Source organism: Lycium ferocissimum, unplaced genomic scaffold, assembly GCF_029784015.1.
Source record: "Lycium ferocissimum isolate CSIRO_LF1 unplaced genomic scaffold, AGI_CSIRO_Lferr_CH_V1 ctg6133, whole genome shotgun sequence".
NCBI classification, from domain to species: domain Eukaryota; kingdom Viridiplantae; phylum Streptophyta; class Magnoliopsida; order Solanales; family Solanaceae; genus Lycium; species Lycium ferocissimum.
In genome coordinates this window covers 256-13,059 of record NW_026726234.1, presented here as the reverse complement: position 1 = coordinate 13,059, position 12,804 = coordinate 256, and the positions used below count along the sequence as shown (strand labels likewise).

The window sequence follows — 12,804 nt, the reverse complement described above, 5'->3', positions numbered from 1 at the left end:
CCTCGATGCCTTGTTTCCTTGTTTCGGATAGCAATAAATGCCACTAAAGTTGCTACATCGACGCAAAAGTTATACTCGGATAACCTTGGAGTTTCTCTATTTCCCGGAGCTCTATCGATAACATTTCTGTTTACCAAACCACGGTTATTTGGACCTCGATTATTTCTTCGATTGTTTCTGCTATCATTCTTGCCCGATTCGCTGTTACGCCCATTCCCCCTGCGATCCAGCGGGTACGGCTGGTATCTGTCATATGACGATCTGGAATCTCGATCTATCACTCTCCTTGAGCGATCACCTCCTTTATTGGAATGCCATGACACTGAAGCGGCCCTCAGAATCGTATCGTCTTCGACCCTAATTTTTTACTGATATCTGTTATGCACATCAGCCCAGGCGATTGTCGGGTATTTTATCAAGTTTTGTTTTAGTTCCATAGATGTGATCGAGCTCCTCGAGTTGAGCCCCTGGGTGAAAGTGTTATATCCCGTATTTCGTACGTCGGGATAATCCGAGTCAACCTTGATAAGTTAAGGACAAGACCATTCCGGGATACGAAGTCGAGATTTTAACCACAATTGTGTTTTAAGATATAAGTGTGCATGATATGGTGGTATGGAATATTAAGGAAATTTGGGGGTTGAATGTTATTTTTGCAAAGTAATTAGTTCATGAAAAAAAAAAAAAAAGAGAAAAATAGGGGCCATGTGGCCGGCCACCTTGGTGTGGGCCATGGCCACATGGTTGGCTAATATATGGAATAAAAAGATGACTAAGTCATCTTATTTCATCATCTTCTCCATCTAGAAATTTCAAGAAAACTTGGAGAGCAAGAGGGAGGGCCATTCAGCCATAGAGAAAAAAATTTGAAGACCAAAATTCATTTCAAAAAAATATTTCCTTCTAGTTTCTCTACTAATTGGAAGGCCCTCTGCAACGTGGAGTAGTCGTTGGAACAAACAAAACGCTTATTCTTGCCAAAGAACATCCTAGCCGTGTAGAAAGGTGGAGTGAAGAAGGTAAGGTTTAATCTTCTCTTTATATGTTATGGATGGTTTATGTGTGTTGTAGATATAGAAATGAATAAAATTCATGAAATTATAATTGTTGAGCTCCGTGATGTTGGATTGTAGCCGTGTGCATGCTATGTTGTATAGGAGTGATGGATTAATTGTATTTAGCATGTTTGGTTGTTGTAGTGTATAGAAATGAATGAAAATCATAAAAGCTATGTGTTGGGTGTGGTGGCCGAACATAGGTTGTGTTATTTGGCAAGGAACGAACTAATTTTATTTAGTATTTTAGTTGTCGTCATTATAGATTCTATGCTGAAAATGAAAGTTTAATGATTCAAATTGATGTTGTAATGGTTACGGGCTGATTTGGAAGTTAATGTGAATCTTATGTAATTTTTGTATTCATGGGAATGACATGGTTAAAGTGTAGATTGTTGGTGTAGTTCATGAGTTTTGGAAGAAAGAAATGTGTTAGTGTTGTTTATGTTGAGTTTGGGAGATTTCGGGTAAGGTGGTGGTGTGGTTGGATTGTTGGAAATATGGTGTGAATTGCTTAAAGTGTTCTTGATATTGTTTGAATGGTTTCGGATAAGTAATTGAACGTATGAGCATGAATATTGGTTTGAATGTAAGTGGTTGAATTGAATATAATGAATGTTGTTGAATCATGTAGTAAAGGGTTGCTAATGTTAGAATACGTTTAGAATTGATTATTGATGTTGCTAGTATGTTGTTGGTATGGTTGTTGATGAATTTGGCCGAGTTGAATTCTCGGGGTGTTGCATTTACAGGGGAAATGCTGCCCAAATTTCTGTAGAATTAATTGTTAGTTTGGAATTGAACTCTTAAGTGCCTTTACCTAATGTTTGGCATTTAATGGCGTATTGTAGATCTTGGGAAGTCCACGACGTAAGTTTGGGTTAGCTTGGAGAGCGGACGAGGTATGTAAAGCTCACTTTTTCTTTCTTTGGCATGTCTTAGACGTAAGGGAAATATCATACGAGCTTCGGGGTAATTCTATTCTTACGATCCGAGCGTGTTTACGACTTTTATTCACCTCTTGATATTAACATTCTTAATGTAGTCATGTCATGAGCCTTGTGTCCTTTGTATGATTGAATTTTAAATGTTACATAAGAAATTTTGTTCTTAAAAAGATTCTGAAACTACGAACGTTCGTAACTTTCACAAAAGGGCTCGGATCTCCTCGATATGCTCGTATAAGGATTTCGTAGTGTATGATGACTCTAACTTCCGTAGGTGGGCTCGGATCGGTTTGATACTTGTCCGTGGGCCCCCGAGACGTTCCGTTGTATAGTTCTAACGGTTTGATGGATAGAACCTAATATGCTTTCTATTTCGACCCCCGAGTTTGATTCCTTATTTATTTATTTACCGAGTCTAAAACGAGGATTGTTATGCATATAATTTCGATACGTAACTATGATTTCTAAGTTTGATTTGACACGTTCCGAGAGAGTTGTCCGAAAGGTACTTGATATGACTATTGTCCCAATTTTCAAATGATAGTTCGTTTCATTCATTTCATTGAGTCTTTGATATGATTTATGTGCATATGGTTTCTCACTACTCTGCTCGTGCATGCCTCAATGCATCTTTTATCGAGTCCCGGGCCGGTTCGTGCACAGTTTCGTTGCATTATTCACCGAGTCCCTCACTAGAGGGCCGGGTACGGTATATATATTTTTATGATGATGTGATGATATGGGGGTGGCGGCCAGGATGGCATCTGATGATTCTATTCACTGAGTCCCTCACTAGAGGGTCGGCTACGGTATATATATATATATATATATATATATATATATATATATATATATATATATATATATATATATATATATATATATATGATTACATGATTATTATGCATGATGATTATATGATTTCATTCACCGAGTCCCTCACTGGAGGGCCGGGTACGCTATATGTATATAATGATTTGATGATATGGTATTGACACGCATGATACATGATTCAAAGGCAAGTTTCTGATTTTCTGATTACTATACTTATTTCGGTAAATTTCAGTTCGGTTATGATTCTATCTATTGTGTTCCGTGCTTTACATGCTCAGTACATATTTCGTCGACACCCTTTCTTCGGGGTTTGCGTTTCATGCCGCGCGTGTAGATACTTGTTTGGGTGAGCCGCCACTTAGGATCCCTACTCGGCGGTTTTGAGTGCTCCTTTGTTCGAGCCTACACTTTGGTACGTATTCTTTTATTGTATATATGTACATGTCTATTCGGGGGGGGTACGGGGGGCCTGTCCCGTCATATGATTACGTATTACTCTTGAGGCGCCGTAGACATAAATATGGGTTGTGCGTAGCACTGTTCAGTTGTGTTTGCGTTTTGTATATCCTCAGGTTGTATATATGATATATGTATATATGTGTGCGCGATGTCGTCCCTTTCTGTACGTATAAGTTCTTATTATGTTTGCTATGATCCGATTATAGTTGATAGGTGGGTACGAGTGCCCAGCTCGGGCACTAGTCACGGCCTACGGGGCTGGATCGTGACAAAAGTGGTATCAGAGCGGTTCGTCTCGGAATGTCTACGGGCCCGTGTCTAGTAGAGTCCTCGTTTATCGGTGTGTCGTGCACCACATCTATAAACAGTGGAGGCTACGAGACATTTTGGATGTTATCTTTCCTTCGATCTTAGATCGTGCGGTAGAGCCGTGTTATCGGATGACTCCTCCCTAACGAATTGTTATGTTTTCGGATGCCTCCGAGGAAGGCCACGGCTGCCCGGAAGGGCAAGTCTACGGCGGGGGGAGACTAGCCGGGGGCCGGAGAGTTATCTAGGGCCCGTGCTTGAGCACAGCCCGAGATTGTGCCCCCGACAGCCAGTTCTGCTACACCGCCATTATCGGAGGGACTTGGAGCAGCAGCAGCTGTAGGTCAGGGGTGGCTCCACCGCCAGCTCCCGCGGTTCCAGTACTCGAGCCTCCAGCTTCTCAGCCAAGGGCGGAGGATAGGGCTATGAGAGAAGCAGTTCAGCTGCTCACTAGATTGGTGGCGGGGCAGGTTCATAGACATGGATTAGGAGATGATCATACGGACAGACATGACAGTCAGAGGGCCCGCTATTTCTTGACCTGTAATCCGCCAGAGTTTTTCGGGTCAAAGCCCGAGGAGGACCCCCAGGAGTTCATCAGACAGATGCAGCGTACGTTACGGTTGATTAAGGCTTCCGAGACTGAGTCTGTCGAGTTTGCGTCGTATCGGTTGTATGATGTAGCTGCTAACTGGTACGAGTCCTGGGAGTTGTCGAGGGGCGAGGGTGCTCCTCCAGCTATGGGCCGAGTTTACGAGGCCTTTCTTGGCCATTTTCTACCCCCCGAGAGACGAGGCGAGCCGGGGTTCACGGTATTTTTACATCGAGGGGCGGGGCGGCGGGGGTTCCGGGAGTATAGCCTTGAGTTTGATTCTTTGGCTAGATATGCGCCTCATATTGTGGCTGACATGGCTGACAGAGTGCACCAGTATGTGATGGGGCTGGATGATTACCTGATCGATAGCTGTATGGCGATGGCTTCTCAGCCCGGTATGGATATTGCACGGGTACAGGCGTATGCCCAGGGTATGGAGGAGCGACATAGGGGGCGTCAGCCCGCCAGAGACTACGACAGGGGCCAGCCCAAGAGGGCCAGATCAGCTGGGTATTCTGGGGAGTCTCGAGGCAGGCAGCCTCAGCAGCAGTATGGTAGATATCCTTCTCGGCCAGCCCAGAGTACACCCCCACGGTTCGCGGATAGGAGGCCGACTGGTATAGGGTATTCAGGAGCTGGTCAGAGCTCCAGAGCTTCAGGGCCGCAGGTGGACAGAGCTTCCGGCCAGTCGAGGCCACCTTTGCCTCGGTGTTCTCGTTGTGGTAGGCCTCATTTTGGGGAATGCTGTCTCGGCACTGGTGCTTGTTTTTCTTGTGGCCGTCAAGGCCATATTATGAGGGAGTGTCCTTACAGGAATGGCCCGGGTGGTGCAGTTCAGCCTACCGGGTCGGGTGCTGGTTCGTCATCTTCAGTAGCTATTCGCCCTACGGGGCAGGGTATGCCGGCACCAGCAGGCCGTGGTTGAGGCCTCGGCGGAGCTCCCAGTGCTAGCGGCCCTTCGAACCGCATATATGCTTTGGCGAGTAGACAGGATCCGGAGGCGGCACCGAATGCGGATACAGGTATTTGAACCTCTTATTGTAATGTTTTTATGTATGTGTATTTACTGTATGAATGTTATCTAATAGCTGCACCCGTGGGTGAAGAGTGAATATTAAGGATTAAAAAGGGCTAGAATAATAATGGTGAAGTCAGAAAAGTAAGAAACCCTTTCTAGTTCGGAGGAGGAGTGTGTTACGCGAACATTTCAAAATCTGTTAATACTTCAATTTGCCCCAAATTATATGGTGAAAGTCATGTGGTGAGTTGGACGCGATTATACTAGCATTAGAGCATCGTATTCCATCAGAGTTCCAAGGTTAAACGTGCTGGAGTGAGAGAAATTTTAGGATGGGTGACCCCTTGGGAAGTTTCTGAAAGCCTTACAAATTCAGACGTAGGGAGCAAATGGGAAGCTAGAGTAGTCTAAAGGGGGTTAAAATATACAGAATAGGCGGAAATCTTAAGAGGTCGCGTAGGCCGGAGCGGACTAAATAGGGGAAAGAAAGGAAAGGAGCCATAGCTCTAGAATTAGGGTGAGTTTGAATAGCGTTTGGGGATATTTTGGAAGCAAGACAGTAGTAATTATGTCTATATAGGTATACACCTGATATCCCATACATGATTACATCAGTGGATATGTGCATTCCGGCAACAAAAGGCATTAATCGGACAGGGTAACGAAGCTCAAGGGAAAAGAAAAATAAATGGCACAAATGTTGTTTTCACTATAGGATAAGTTTGGGAAGTATTAACATAATAATACTTGGAAAAGGAAGGAAGTGAGTAGACGAATGACAAGGGGACCTAAATATCGGAATAAAAGTGCCGCCTAGTTGAGATTAGAAAATGCGGACATAAGGCGAATATAATCAGGTAATAATGTAAGTACACCCCTAAAGGGGGGAAGCGGATGCGAGAGATGCAAGCACCAGATAGAGACAATTAATACCACAACGTATTTGATACGGATACCCGGCTGAAAGTAAGATTCCTCGCCGAGACAAGTTAGTAAGGCCCAAGCCGACAAAAAGGGTAGAGGCTAGAATGGCAATTGAGATAGTGCTGAGAATTAATTGTAGAGGCCTGGGATGATATGACACTAGGAAGTGAAAGCCTAGAGGGAAATACGACAAAGAACGACGACGAGTAACTTACGGAGACGCTAGGAAAGGTAACGCTACCGTGTTGGACTGGAGACTAAACTGTGAGCAATAAAGTTTTTCGCTAATAATACTACGACCTAGGAAAAGAAGAGAGAGGGGAGAAAAACAAATAATCTCTATAGTAGGAAGTAAGAAAACCAAAGGAGTGATTAAAGGAAGGGAATGATAAGTATGACAGGATAGGCTACTAGTGAATGTTAGAACGGAAAGAACATGTGGTGTAGAGTGAACCAGGAGAAGAAAAGGCCGTAATTAAGATGGAATACATTGTATACAAGTCATACGAGCGTAGTTATGATACCCGTGAACATGTATATGCTAAGGATGAGGCCAAGCGAATATCTAAGGAGAAAAGATTGGATTCAGTAATAACAATATGGTGATAATAGTTTGGGTACGTTAAGGAAAGATGTAAAGATGGTTTAAACTAGGTTACCGAGATAGAAAGAACCCTGAGGACAAACAGGACATGGCTATGGTTGGACCAAAGATCTATTTCGATACCGGTTGTAAGGAAAGAAAGGAGTAGACAAAGTGAAACATGACTAAGGCATTTCGGGCTAAATAGAGCACCTTTGCATATTCTCGTGAAGATTGCTATGTAATGTGTGACCGGGAAGTTAGGAGCAAGATCTGAGCGAAGGGACAATAGGAGAGTTTGAATTAAAGATAAAGAAATGACATGAGACAATGTGCCTAAAATGTTACAAGCTGAGTAACAGAGGGTGAATTTATGTGTCAAAACCCTTCAGAATCATATCAGCTGATGGTAATATATCAGTGAACAGCAATTAGCAGCTCAGAGATGACGGAAATCATATGACGACCAACGGCATCGACATTTAGAATCCTAGATCGGCGAGTGGGCATACTCGAAGATATCACTCCCGAAAGGTAAAATGAGAATTGACAAGAAGGAAAAATTTAACCTGAGATGTACTGGGTCCTATTATATTGTTCGTAAGGTAAGAAGGATGTGTACCAAATACGTGACTTTTGTTAAGGTACCGTGGTGAAACAATGGCGGAAAGGAGATGACTTGAGAGGCTGAAGAGGAGGTAAAGAAGAAATACGATCGGTAGATGAGATTGCATACCATGGCAATGAAGGAAACCCCCTCGAGATCTTTATACAGCTTTATAAGACTAGTTGAACATTCGAGGACGAATGTTCTAAAGGGGGGAAGGATGTTATATCCCGTATTTCGTACGTCGGGATAATCCGAGTCAACCTTGATAAGTTAAGGACAAGACCATTCCGGGATACGAAGTCGAGATTTTAACCACAATTGCGTTTTAAGATATAAGTGTGCATGATATGGTGGTATGGAATATTAAGAAAATTTGGGGGTTGAATGTTATTTTTGCAAAGTAATTAGTTCATGAAAAACAAAAAAAAACAAAAAAGGAGAAAAATAGGGGCCATGTGGCCGGCCACCTTGGTGTGGGCCATGGCCACATGGTTGGCTAATATATGGAATAAAAATATGACTAAGTCATCTTATTTCATCATCTTCTCCATCTTGAAATTTCAAGAAAAATTGGAGAGCAAGAGGAAGGGCCATTCGGCCATAGAGAAAAAAATTTGAAGACCAAAATTCATTTCAAAAAAATATTTCCTTCTAGTTTCTCTACTAATTGGAAGGCCTACTTAACGTGGAGTAGTCGTTGGAACAAACAAAACGCTTATTCTTGCCAAAGAACATCCTAGTCGAGTGAAGAAGGTGGAGTGAAGAAGGTAAGGTTTAATCTTCTTTTTATATGTTATGGATGGTTTATGTGTGTTGTAGCATATAGAAATGAATGAAATTCATGAAATTATAATTGTTGGAGCTTGGCCGTGGATGTTGGATTGTGGCCGTGTGTGTGTATGTTGTATGAGTGATGGATTAATTGTATTTAGCATGTTTGGTTGTTGTAGTGTGTAGAAATGAATGAAAATCATAAAAGCTATGTGTTGGTAGTGTGGTGGCCGAACATAGGTTGTGTTATTTGGCAAGGAACGAACTAATTTTATTTAGTATTTTAGTTGTCGTCGTTATAGATTCTATGCTGAAAATGAAAGTTTAATGATTCAAATTGATGTTGTAATGGTTACGGGCTGATTTGGAAGTTAATGTGAATCTTATGTAATTTTTGTATTCATGGGAATGACATGGTTAAAGTGTAGATTGTTGGTGTAGTTCATGAGTTTTGGAAGAAAGAAATGTGTTAGTGTTGTTTATGTTGAGTTGGGGAGATTTCGGGTAAGGTGGTGGTGTGGTTGGATTGTTGGAAATATGGTGTGAATTGCTTAAAGTGTTCTTGATATTGTTTGAATGGTTTCGGATAAGTAATTGAACGTATGAGCATGAATATTGGTTTGAATGTAAGTGGTTGAATTGAATATAATGAATGTTGTTGAATCATGTAAAGAAAGGGTTGCTAATGTTAGAATACGTTTAGAATTGATTATTGATGTTGCTAGTATGTTGTTGGTATGGTTGTTGATGAATTTGGCGAGTTGAATTCTCGGGGTGTTGCATTTACGGGAAATGCTTGCCCAAATTTCGTAGAATTAATTGTTAGTTTGGAATTGAACTCTTAAGTGCCTTTACCTAATGTTTGGCATTTAATGGCGTATTGTAGATCTTGGGAAGTCCACGACGTAAGTTTGGGTTAGCTTGGAGAGCGGACGAGGTATGTAAAGCTCACTTTTTCTTTCTTTGGCATGTCTTAGACGTAAGGGAAATATCATACGAGCTTCGGGGTAATTCTATTCTTACGATCCGAGCGTGTTTACAACTTTTATTCACCTCTTGATATTAACATTCTTAATGTAGTCATGTCATGAGCCTTGTGTCCTTTGTATGATTGAATTTTAAATGTTACATAAGAAATTTTGTTCTTAAAAAGATTCCAAAACTACAAACGTTCGTAACTTTCACAAAAGGGCTCGGATCGCCTCGATATGCTCGTAGAAGGATTTCGTAGTGTATGACGACTCTAACTTCCGTAGGTGGGCTCGGATCGGTTTGATACTTGTCCGTGGGCCCCCGAGACGTTCCGTTGTATAGTTCTAACGGTTTGATGGATAGAACCTAATATACTTTCTATTCCGACCCCCGAGTTTGATTCCTTATTTATTTATTTACCGAGTCTAAAACGAGGATTATTATGCATATAATTTCGATACGTAACTATGATTTCTAAGTTCGATTTGACACGTTCCGAGAGAGATGTCCGAAAGGTACTTGATATGACTATTGTCCCGATTTTCAAATGATAGTTTGTTTCATTCATTTCATCGAGTCTTTGATATGATTTATGTGTATATGGTTTCTCACTACTCTGCTCGTGCATGCCTCAATGCATCTTTCACCGAGTCCCGGGCTGGGTACGTATTCGTGCACAGTTTCACTGCATTATTCACCGAGCCCCTCACTAGAGGGCCGGTACGTATATATATATATATATATATATGTGATGATATGGGGGTGGCGACGATATATGATTCTATATATATGTAGGGATGGTATATATATATATATATATATATCTATATGATTACATGATTACTATGCATGATGATTATATGATTTCATTCACCGAGTCCCTCACCGGAGGGCGGGTATGCTATATGTATATAATGATTTGATGATATGGTATTGACACGCATGATACGTGATTCAAAGGCAAGTTTCTGATTTTCTGATTACTATACTTATTTCGGTAAATTTCAGTTCGGTTATGATTCTATCTATTGTGTTCCGTGCTTTACATGCTCAGTACATATTTCGTACTGACACCCTTTCTTCGGGGGCTGCGTTTCATGCCGCGCAGGTGTAGATACTTGTTTGGGTGAGCCGCCAGCTTAGGATCCCTACTCAGCGGTTTTGGAGTGCTCCTTTGTTCCGGAGCCTACACTTTGGTACAGATTCTTTTATTGTATATATGTACATGTCTATTCAGGGGATACGGCGGGGCCGTCCCGTCATATGATTCTCGTATTACTCTTAGAGGCACGTAGACATAAATGTGGGTTGTGGGTAGCACTGTTCAGTTGTGTTTGCGTTCTGTATATCCTCAGGTTGTATATATGATATATGTATATATGTGTGCGCGATGCCGTGCCTTTCTGTACGTATAAGTTCTTATTATGTTTGCTATGATCCGATTATAGTTGATAGGTGGGTACGAGTGCCCAGCTCGGGCACTAGTCACGGCCTACGGGGCTGGGTCGTGATAGAAAGCCTGAACGGCCCAATCGTCAGTAACTGGGGGTAAGTCCATGCGCTCCATTTGAAATCGAGCCACAAACTCACGGAGGTTCTCATCATCTCGTTTCTTGACGTTGAATAAATTCGACTTTCGGGTTTCGACCTTGATAGCCCCGGCATGGGCCTTAACGAAAGCATCAGCGAGCATGACAAATGAATCAATCGCGTGCTCGGGCAAGTTATGATACCAAATCATAGCTCCCTTCGATAGAGTTTCCCCGAATTTCTTAAGTAGCACTGATTCCCTTTCGTCATCGGCGAGGTCGTTGCCCTTGATAGCGCACGTATACGCAGTCACATGCTCATTTGGGTCCGTTGTCCCATTGTACTTTGGGATATCGGGCATGCGAAATCTCTTGGGAATTTTCATCGGTGCGCACTTGGCGGAAATGGCATTTGAACAAACTTTTTTGAATCTGGTCCCTTCAACACTGGCGGAGCCCCCGGGATTTGATCGAACCTCGAGTTGTAGTTCTCCACCTTCTTATCGTTCGCCTCTATCTTCCTTTCACCGGATTCGACCCGTTTGGTCAATTCTTCGAGCATTCTTTTCAATTCGGTACTTTGTCCGGGGTGTCCCCGTTACCTGGTGAGGCATGTCTTTCCTCCGTATCCTGGGTCTATTCCGATGGGGCCACATCGGGTGCCTGACCCCGATTTTGCAATTGCACTATGATCTCTTGCTGGGCCTGCAATTGAGCCATGGCCTTGTCTAACTGGCTTTGGAGCTGTTGCAGCATGGCCCCGTTGTTCTCACCGACCGGTACATTGCCTACCGATGACCTGACTTGAGCAGGATTAATGGGGGGTGCGTTGTTGTTTGGTACGTCCCCGTCGTCATGCTCATGATGGCTTGGTTCCACTTGGAAGTTGACAGAATGGGAATCCGACATTTCCGGTATACCTGAAATCAAACCCTAAAGAACAAGTGTAAAATATCGAGTGTGACCAGAATGTTGTATTGAACCGCCACTGCTATCTAAGGCCCCACGGTGGGCGCCAAACTGTTTAACCCTAAAACGTAGAACAGTTAAATTTATACGAGATGCCAAAGATATGTGGCTAAATTCAATTAAAGGTTAAATAGCGAGATATGTCAAGAAAGTGGACAAAGAATCAGATCTAACCAAATGCTAGATACGTATGGCCTCGGGTATAGAAATCGAGGTCGATACCCTTTTTGTTACAAGCTCTCACGAGGTACAAATAAAACGAAACTCAAGAACAGATGGGAACTGATTTGATAAGATTCTTATGATTATTGATGTAAACTATTTATCTCCTTGTTATTGCCAACCTCTTTCATAAATGATGACCTCCTCTTTATATAGTAGAGGAGTTTCAACCCTAGTACAATTCTAAATAAAGCAAGTAAATGCGACCGTGTATTGCCGAGATCGACGCCGAAATATCCGCGAGGACGGATATTTCGGTCTCCCGCACGGCGCAATCGCCCTTCCTTTATCGCCTTATCCTGGCCAGAGCTCGAGACCTCATTCCCGGTGAGACGGTCGTATTGTGACCAAGCATAACCATGACGAGGGGAAACCAAGCGTGCCTGTGTCCTCTGTCTTACCCGTATACAATCTTATTCATAGATCATAAAACTGGTTTTAAACGAACACTTCAAACAACATTTCTCGAGCGTAGCTAACTAACTGAAATAGAGTCAAAACTCGACCTTAAACAACTGAATCTTAAAGATAACATTAAATTTGGTGATTTATTATTCCAGGATATGTTAGAGCTTACCACAAGAACCTATTTCCAATTAGTTAGGAGGACATATCATTCTTTTAAACACTCTGCAATTAGCTAACTTTGAATAACAAATTAAGAGGTAATGTCATTCTTAACCAGACCACATATGCAGGACTAAGAAATTCAAATAGGGACTACATAACCACCTGTTTACCCCGAAATTGGATAATAAGTTGAATTTTTAAGTGAGGTATAGGATACGTGGACAAACTTTAATCTATTTTGGTTTTTGAGAGAATATATATGTGGGTTCGTGCACAGTGACTTATATATATGAATATATGTATTAGTAACTTGAATAAATACGTTGATATTATAGATTCAAGCTAAATATATATGTATATTATGGTACTATGTCGTATTGGATGGACGAATTAAGCCAAGGAACACTGTAAATCCGGACCAAAATTAAAGAGAGAGA

General features: G+C 42.0%; 1 long non-coding RNA gene across 1 annotated transcript in view; it reads right to left on the bottom strand.

Moving 5' to 3' along the window:
* LOC132045182 (uncharacterized) overlaps positions 1-12,508 on the bottom strand; it is a 30,266-nt gene extending 17,758 nt beyond the window's left edge. Inside the window, exon 1 of the long non-coding RNA XR_009412360.1 lies at positions 12,199-12,508. This is a non-coding gene — a long non-coding RNA (uncharacterized LOC132045182). The remainder of the gene's footprint in view (positions 1-12,198) is intronic.
* Positions 12,509-12,804: the final 296 nt, after the last annotated feature.